This window comes from Corvus moneduloides, chromosome 6 (genome assembly GCF_009650955.1).
Source record: "Corvus moneduloides isolate bCorMon1 chromosome 6, bCorMon1.pri, whole genome shotgun sequence".
In the NCBI taxonomy this organism is placed as follows: domain Eukaryota; kingdom Metazoa; phylum Chordata; class Aves; order Passeriformes; family Corvidae; genus Corvus; species Corvus moneduloides.
This window is the reverse complement of record NC_045481.1, coordinates 15,866,395-15,876,645: the sequence shown is the minus strand read 5'-3', so window position 1 is coordinate 15,876,645 and position 10,251 is coordinate 15,866,395.

Below are 10,251 nucleotides of genomic sequence, written 5' to 3'. Positions count from 1 at the left end.
AATTCCAGTTTAGTAGCCAAGTGAGTTATGCGTGTGTTTTATTATCCTGCAGCCCTAAAAGATATCGAATATTGCTTAAAAGCACTGCTGACCCATCATCCAAGTCCAAAGGTGTTTCTCATAGCCAGGCTACATGAGGCAAGTACACCTTGTGTCAGCTGTCACTTTTGAGAAGTCTAATACTATCATTGCCAAAATCTATAACTTCTGCATTAATAAATATCAACAGGATGTTCCTTCTTGTGAGATCGATGGGGAAGACCGCTACAAGAATGCTACATCTCTGTCGAAATGTATCAGACAGGTACTAAAGACACTCAAGTAATACACAGATTTTTACTACTGAATTTGATTATTTCTTTGATTGTGTTAGAAATTTAGGAAGCCTTCCTGAATTGAGCGGGAAGTTTATCTAAGGGAAACATATGAATGGTGTTGCAGGGTATAAGGGCTGAAGTAAGCAGAGATTGCTAAGGTACAGCTGTGGGGCTCAAACAGAAGCAGCTACATCACCTGCAGCAGGAATCCAGCATGATCCTTGTGGCTGCTGCTATCATGGAAGAGAAGAAATGGACTATGACAATGTAAACAAATGTACATAACTTTTTTAAAAGAGAAGAGCACATAAGTAGGTAAAACCATGATGGATTTTTGAAATGAAATGAAATGAAATGAAATGAAATGAAATGAAATGAAATGAAATGAAATATTATTCAGCCTGCAGAAGAGAAGCCTCTTTGGAGACCTTATAGCAGCCTTCCAGTACTTAAATGGGGCTACAAGAGAGCAGGGAGACAGATTTTTACAAGTACATGTAGTGATAGGCTTTAAACTGAAAAGAGGGCAGGTTCAGATTAGGTATTAGGAAGAGATGCTTTCCTGTGAGGGGTAGGGAGGCCCTGGAGCAGGTTGTCCAGAGAAGCTGTGGATCCCTGGAAATGTTCAAGACCAGGTTGGATGGGACTTCGAACAACCTGGTCTAGCATGGCAGGCGGACTGGAACAAGATGATCTTTGGTCCCTTCCAGTGTGAACCATTCTATGATGCTATGAAACAATTTGCTCTGGCTCTGACAGTGCTAAAAAGCAAAAGTAACCACCATCCATATGTCTCATAACAAAACTTTAACTCTGTGGAAGGCAGTTCCACCAACCCACCAAAGCCACACGCTACAAATGGTATCTAAGATGCTACCAAATTCTGAAAGTGTTTACTAAATGAGAACAAAAAAAGACCCAAATGTGAAGCTTCAAAACTGCAGATAATGTAGGTTCTTTCTTAATAGCTTCCTACAAAACATAAGGCTGCCATATGGTAAGGGTGGGTGGTTTAGCTCTGACTCTGTTTTGCTAGGAGTGCTCTGAGAGGATTGTAACTTCTACAGCCAACGTTGCTGACACCAGGCTGGACTGGTAGTGCTGGCATTGCAGTAATAGTTCGTGTAACACACAGGTTTCCCCAAAAGAGGTTTTCCAGATTTTTGGCACAACTCTAGAGATGTTTTAACACAGGTATTTGTAGTTCCTTGCCACTAACTTAACAGCTGACAAAATTCAGGCTGCAAAGTTGATTTTGCTTTTAATCTAGCAGAACAGATACTTCAGAAAATGTACAGGAGGCCTTTCTGGACTGCACCTACACTTTCCTTTAAGAGCAGCTGAATAGATCAAGATTTTTTTTAATGAGTCAAGGACATTTTTTAGCTGGGAAAAAAAATGGACTGGAATCATGAATCGAGCGTATTTAGGATGTGTACCTTTTAAGCTTCCTTAGCCTATTTTAAACATTTTAACATGCTTGTTCTTTGTAGTTGCACTAACTTGATAACTAATAGCAAAACAAAATAAGAAATTCTAGGAAGGAAAAGCTAATATTTGAGGTAAAGAGTGGGACAGGTTTATCACAAATGAAACAATATGCTGAGCCTGGTCTTTCCACATCTTCACTAGCAATGAGATTAGATTAGTCAGTCTAGCACTGATGCATGACTAGCTGCCTTGTAAAGGCAAACATCAGACATGATAATTCTGTATTAAATTATCTGAAACAAGGGAAGATTGTCATTTTAGCAAAATTAATAGATTAGCAATGGGGTGATCTTAGCTATCAAATGATTAAAGGAAAAAGCACTATTCATCTTTCTTTTGGGAAGAAAATCAGAAGAGATGTATGTGAAGTGACCTTAATTCTGAAAGAAAGAAAGTTAATGTCAGGCATATCGTCATGAATGTAAAGTGAGGTTAAATAAGTCTGGTAAGAAGAGGGGTCCAGACGTTTAGTTCACTTACATGACTTGGGGAATATATACACATGCATTTTGAAAGTGAATGAGGGACAATCTTATCTTTACAGCTTTGTATATGACTTCTTCAATTATTCTGACAGATTTAAGTACACTTGAGCTTGTTCAATATAGTGGGTTCCTATATTTCTCTTGAAAGTAGGTGGACGGTAGAAAGAAAGACTTGAGACAACATGTCGCGGGTTCGGTTTTAACCGGGCGGAAACACCAATTTAGTGTAGTGGTTTGGTCCAAAATACTCATTACTGTTTATCTGCTGTGAGATAAGAATTAGGAGAAATGCAAAACAGGCACTAAACTTGAAAGAATATAAAGAAGTTTATTAACAGACCTAAAAGAAGAAAAAAAATTATACCACCTTCAGAACTCTCCTCCTCCCCCCACCTTCCTCCCTTCTCCCACTGACAATGTGAAAAGACAACCCTTAAGATGTTCAGTCTGTTTACCACTTCCATAATAACCTTGTTCAGTCCATTTAGAAAGAGAAGTCTCTTCTTGCTCATGCTATGAAAACATTATCACAACGAGACAGCCGCCCACTTCCAAATATTGTTCAGTCCATTTAGGAAGAGGAGTCTCTCTGCCTGCGTGTGAGTCCTTTCCCCCGACTTGCAGCTTTTCCCACAACTGCTTTCGAGGGTCCACTCTTGAAGTTTTTTGGGGTACAATTTTAAGGTTGAGCCGTTCAGAAACAAAAACAGAGGCCCTTCTCCTTCCCTGGGAGCAAAGGGTCTTCATCATCTTCATCGTTAGGACTATCTCTGGGAGCATCTCTAGGGACGGAGGTTTTCTCCTTTCCCATTTGGAGCAAAAGTCCTCATCTGGTTCATCTCTACGGACTGAGGTTTTCTCCTTTCCCGTTTGGAGCAAAAGTCCTCATCTGGTTCATCTCTCCCTGTCCAAACTTCTCATGAAATTACAGCTGCGTCAGCATCTGCCTATCTCAACGCAGGTGCTTTTGCTCACGAGTTGAACACTCCACCCCCCATATCTTCATGAAATTACAACAGGATACTCTGATATATCATAGCTTCACAAGAGAATTTCAGCTTTAAGCATCTCCTCTCTCTCTTCCCTCAGGTTTTCAGCTCTTCACAGCAGTAAAAAGGGTTAATCTCACCTCGGCCTTGCAGCTTTGCAGCTGGAATGTTGAATTTTTCTTATCGCAGTGGAGAGGGGGGAGAGCCGAGCCGCTCCGGCTGCCCACGGCAAGGCAGTGGGGGGGGGTTCCATGGCTGGAACAGGTCCATGGCTTCAGGATGGCCGTGGCCCGGCCCGGCCTGGCCCAAGCAGGGCCTGGCCGGGCCCGCTGGCCCCCACACGGAGCCCGCAGCCACCTGTCCCAGTGCCGGAAACGAGAGAGAGCTTGGAGGGGGAGTTTGCCTATTCTTAAATGTGGATCACAGAGGTGATCACAATTTTAAGTGGCTTAGAGAATTGTCCATATTCAAACTGGCCAGCTGATAGGTTCTATCAGTTCCCAGAGGAAACTGTAAGCACCCCTTAGCAAGGACGTCCCTTCCGGGACTATGCTTGCTAACCTATGACACAACACCAGAGAAAACATAGTTTCTTTCAAGTCCAAAAGACATTAGGTATTTTTTGTTGTTCCTTTCTCCTATGGGCTTTTTGAGGAAAGACAACAATGTCCCAGGAAATGTAATATTTCTATCAGGTCATTTCTCCAGGCAGAACTCTACTGGGGAAGGAGAAGCTGAGGTTCACTCTGTGAGCAGGGGAATAGGAGCATATACTGACACATATGCTGAAGACAGAGCTTAGAGACATCCTCATCTAGGAACTGTCTGCATGTAACAGTTTTATACTTGTATCTGGGGAAGTCTGAAAAAGTATTCCAGAAAGTTTAAGTGCAAGACTGTGTGGACACTACAACAGTGTCAATTGCAAACGAAGAAATGCTTCCTTGAGCACAAGCTCGCATGGAGAGCTGAGAAAAGGCTCATCAGAAAAGCTAAATGCACTCAGGTTAGGTTTCTGTTTTCATCCTACAGAAAACATGAAAGTAACTTCTAACCTTGTGCATTTCTTCTGCAGATGACACTTTCCTGCTTTTGTAGAGAAGTGTAGTCAAGTGAGTTGTATGGAAAAAACCAAAAGTCTGGTGTAGGATAAAGTAGGAGTGAGGTGATATCCTCAAATATCCTTAAGATCAGGAAATTCAAGAGAATGACAATGTCTACTAGAGAAAACAAGCAGGGAGGAGAAAAAGGGGAAGAATCTAAAGGTTGAAATACTACAAACATATCCTTACTGGGAGAGGCTTCCAACTAACCTGTGTGACTATGCAATGGGGAATGTATTTTAAAAATTGTGAAATAAGGTAATGGCCAGCAGTAGGCTTAATGGTGTTATTTGTTGCAAATCTAGTTCATCAGCATTTTCATACCTACAGAATATTCACTGAAAACTGTGGGGGCAAAAAGGCCAATTATGAACAGGATAGCCAGAACAGGATTCTCTGAATATGAGTTCTGTTGTCTGTTTAGTTCATTGCAGACAGTTGTGGGAATCCTCATATCTGACTGACATACTTCCTAAGCCTCACTGCATGCATCCTCTTGATAATGATTTTTTTCCTGCACACAGTTAATGTCTAAATATTTGATATGTTTGCAGTATCACTGTGGATATCTGCACTCAGATTCCAAACACCCATTGCCACTGGCAGGAAGAATGCTCTTTTCTCTCTCTGTTGGTTAAAATACACTTCCCTCCATTTTATAGTCAAGCTTGCTCAGGCAATCTATACATTTGAAACCACAGGATCAATCCATGTAATTCACAATTAAGACAGAAGTTGCCAAACTGGCCCAGTGAAGATTTTTCACACAGCATTCACATCATGATTTTGTCTTCCATTCTTTGCATCAAATTGCATCTTCTTGTTAGAGGTAAACCCTACACTCTACCCTTTTAAAGAATTATTTTGAGTGCCTTGAGGTCATGAAAATGCATGAGGAAAGGCATATGACAGAATACAAATAACCCCCTGAATCCTTAAATGGCATTTTACTCTCCGGACTTGGTATTCCTTAAGCTGCTATTTTTTAAACATCACTAGACACTTTTGATGTCCTAACTTTGATAATTCTGGCAGTGTCTAGGAGGGCTGGCTTTGTTTCCTGCTAGAAGAATAATATGCTAATTTTGTCATTTTTATATAGAGGAAGGAAATAAGGTAGTGAGGACATTGCAGAAAAAGTGTCATTGTGATTTATTACAGGAAAATAAGGAAATAGGAGTCACAAAAGAAAACACAAACAATAACAACAAAAAAACTGACAGAATGTATGTGTCTGTCTGTGTGTGTGTTCCTAATACAGTTGAGTTACACTGAGGAAGAAGGAATACAAGTATGTTCTAACTTGGTGTCTTTCATTTTGACACAAAAGTGAGAATGCAGCAGTGGAGACAGAGCAGCCTTTCCAGGGCATAAATGAGCAGTGGTCTAACTTCAAATACCCCAGCCATGACTCAGCTGCATGTTCTAGCCAGGGTCCATTGCATTGCACCCCTGCACCTTGTGTAAAATCATGTGCCCACAGTTACAGCCACTAGGCAGAGTAAAAAAATTCCATCATTTAGTGTTAAAACGGAGCTCTTCTAAAAGCCCCCCTCAAACTCCTGTCAGTTTACCCCAAATTTTTTCTATGCTAGATGTTTATGGAAGAACTGCTTTCTGATAATTTTCAGTTTATAAATCATTCAGTGATACCAAGGAAAACAAAAAAAGGGGGGGGGAGGGGGGAGGAGGGTCCAGCAGAAGAAAACTGTATTGTGCCTCTGTTTACAAATTCTCCAGCTGAGATGGTTTTGCACCTATATGCTTTGAAAAGTTCTAATAATTATTAAAAAAAGAAAAAGAAAAAAAAGTCTTTGAAGGTCTTTTAAGTACAGATACCACCTTTGGCTTTGGAAGTCCCTGAGTCAAAATCCTAGGGAGAGTGTAGCTGAGAAATACCTTCTGTCCTGTAACTGTACTTCCCTCCCCACTTGCAGTTGGCCACTTTCAGAGGGAGATTTGTGCTTTTTTTTTTGCTAACCAAGAAAATTATTGTGTTCAAATCACAGCTGTGACTTTTTGCCTTGTTTGTGAGAGGTCAGTCTCATCTGGACAAGTTACATACCTTCAGACCCCAGACGTGTATTGAAGGCTGGTGATTAAAATTCTCTTACACGTTCATTAGCACTGAACACGATCCATCCCCAATGTTTGCACATTTTGACCAGACCAAACCTGCTTTGCTCTGTTCAGGCATGGAGGAGGATTTCGTCTTAAGTTCCTCCTTGCTATACCTCAATTCCCTGCTGGAATGTGAAGATAGTAACAGCAGTTGCCTCAGAGGCTGTGGGTGTGTGACAGCTCGAAGGTAGGCTCCCCTGGCCACTGTGGGTGAGGCCATGCAAGGCAGCTAAAGGAAGAGGCTATGTACCCTCATTTACCGCAGGGTCCATGTGTGGAGGCTAAAAAGCAGGAGCAGAGGAATTTTCCAGCTGCTGAAGCATTTTGTGAAGTTTTCCTTTCTCATGCTTTAGCTGAGAAACAGTGGAAGACAGTTCTGTAAACTAACTCTCTATCTCACACCTGCAGGGCTGTTGTGAGAACATATTGGAATGTTTTGGTTTACTGAGAATAATATTTTGAAATGGGTGCTTATACCTCTTAGCCTCTCACCTTGGTAGGTGGTTGACCGATGGGCCAATCATGTAATTTCTCTTTTGCCATCCATGCTATAAAAAGATGGGGTTTTGGCATTAAAGGTCGGCTTCGACCATACTTCTCTGACCTGAATCCATGTCGGTTCTCACCGTCCCTGGGGACAACAGCGACATCCATGTGGGGTTGTGAGCAGGCAGCACAGAGCTGTTTCACTGCAGCTTTTTGGGCAGGACCTGGTTTCTCTGCCCACACACAGCCAGGCAAAGTCATAGACAATAGTATGAACTTATGGGGCAAGTTCGTACCAGTTGATTCAGTGGTGCATTGAAGTGACGAATGGCATGAGACCACATACTGAATGCTGAGAATGAAATAAAAGTTTAAGTAGCAACTCATTCAGTGACCATCACCTTATTTTGCAATCCTTGATACTTGGCACATTTCCAATATACTGCATGAATCAAAGACCTTAGACCAGATATGTAGTTGTATATTAATATATGACACATGAAAAAGAAGGCTGGATGAGGATGACATGACCCATCTTTATTTTTTGTTTCTATAATTTTTGCAATTTCTGTGGTTTTCAGCACAGTTTTTTACAGAATCTGCCAAAGCCCTATTTCAGTATACTTACAGAAGAGATTAATTAACTTAGTACAAGTCATGTGACTATGTATCTGTTTTGCCTCTTCTACCTAAAAATTTCCCTCAATGAACAGTGAAGAACCTGTGATTCAGCTCAAAGTGGGAAATGGTAATTTAAAAAAAATAATTTTGTCAGCTGCAGAGCCTGCCTCTTTTTTTAATTAAAAAAAAAAAAAAATCAAACTCAAAGCCCCAATTGTTTTCTTGCAATGAGTTATGAGGAAGTGAGTTAATCTTGCTGTGATATAGTTATTGGGACAGATATTTTCTAGCTTTGTTATTTAAATTTCCTTACAATGAGAGCTATAATAGGAAAAAATAATGTCTGTAAATTATAGCTTAAAATTACTTCTAATTTGAGTATGAACGGAGATTGGAAGGCTTTGTACAGAGAGTCTAATTTTTTGACTACAGCTAGATATAAATCTCTCCCTTTTCGTGCTCGCAGACAGAGAATTGCAGCCAGAACCTGTCAAACTATGCAGCAACACGTGTAACATATCAGATCAGGGCCTGGACTCTGGGAAGGGCACCTGTGAACTGAAAAGACACCTGTAAAGTTTTCAGTGGTAGTTAATGAAGCTGTATGCCACTTGTGACAGAATTAAATATTCTCACCACTCAGCCTGGCAGTCACAAGATTCTTAGAAGTAACTGTTGATACAGCAGACATAAGGCACTTTATAAATAAGTCAGTCAAACAAACAGCAAGTTTTCTTTCCTTCCTCTGTCTTCCTCACCACCCTGAAAACCTGAGTACATCAGTTATGGGAATAAAAATGCAGATCTTAAAGAAACACCAAGGAAAGAGATATCACTACTTATTCAGGGTCTCAGCCAGCAAACTTTCTGCTATTCTTTTTTCTAATTTTATAAATGGAAGCATTATTTTTTGGAGACCGTAAGTGATTGCGAAAATGTAAATGGAACAAATTTTAATAGTGTTGCTGTAACCTTTATGTCTTCTAGAAGATCAGGCAACTGCAAAGATTACACACCACATGGGAGACACTAAATAGGGGGGAAAATGTGGTGGAATTACTACATTTTATCAGAGCATTCAGAGGGAATGACTGTTTTCCAGGTTACACATAAAGCATAATGTCTTTTATGGAATGATTCTATAACTCAACAATCAATATAAAATCTATACAGGACTTAAAGGATTGGTTTTCCTCAGTCTTAGACAATCCCTTTATCAATACAGGATCCCTGTTTTAAAGATTTTGTATGAATAAGGGAAGGGGTTGCCATGGAATTTACTTCAAGGTAAATAATGACATCCTCTGCAAGAACTGGAAATTCTCAGGCTGTGGACAGTTCAGGTGTGATCCTAGGAGTCTGCCTAAGTAATTTTGAATAAAAGGCACTTCTATCCAACCATTTACTTACCTAAACTAGTTTACATCTGTAAGACGATTCAGTCAAACATGGATCATGCAATGGCTCTAGAGTGGAATAGGACATGTTAAAATGTGTATTGAATTCCTCTTGTTGGTTATGCATCTCTGCTGTGGGTATATTTCCTAAACAGGTTTTCAGACTCTAATGCAGAGAAGGCCTTGTTAGATGCAGTGATGCAATTGGATATTTTCTGGATTGAAATATGCTTTGTTTGTATCCCCTCTGTAAAAGACAGATAATCTAGGGCATTGGGTTTGGCCCTTCATGTTTCTTTTGAACATTTTTCATGTCACTTTGGTCTGCAATGATCAAATACTTTGAACATTCACAATCATATGTGAATTTTCCACAGAGGGGATTTGTAACATGTTTTGAAGAACAAACAAGTGGAATAAAACAAGTGTAAACTTGTAATTAATACAGTCTCTTAAAAATCTCTCTTCTTCTTTTAGTGCCTGAGAAGGTGATACAGTCACATTAATTGAAATGATGATTATGTGCAGCTGAATCACATGATGTGAAAGTTGAAGGTTGTAAATTCATTTTGCTTATTATTATTATTATTATTATTTCCAATGTGTTGCTTAATCTGCAGTGAGGCAGGATGGATTTTCTATTAACTTGTGCCAGTACTAGTGCCATGAGGATCGTCTGAATAGGCAGCAGGATGTCTCCTGCTTGGGCTTAAGTCCTAAGGATGCCCAATGATAATTGATAATTCATATCTGTAGGCAAACATTTTGAAGCCCTTGACCTACACAGGAACTCTTCATAATCTTTCCAAACATTGTATGTTCCCCATTGGAAGAGGATTACCATGATAAGATGTAAGGAAACTTCTGTAAGCCAGATAACAACATTCAGATAACTTGGTAACAGCCTACCTGTGAATTTAACCAGAGAATACTTGTTAAGGTGTGATCTGACAAGATGAAAACTAGAGCTCTGGGGAAACATGGATCTAAGTTACCAGCCATGCATTCAGCATTAAAACCAGGAGGACAATAGGTCCTCAACAGAGGAGGATCTGAAGTGGCAGGAGGTGTAAGAGTTGTCTTCATTCACATTCTTGCTGGTATTTCAGTCATGAGTAGAAACTCTCCATGAAGTGAGTATGGTGGTTAGTTGTGATATGTTGGTATAGAAGGCTGAGAAAACAGTAGTTCCTTAAATGTACCTTAAGTTTACTTTATGTACACTTGAACTGCTATCCTTA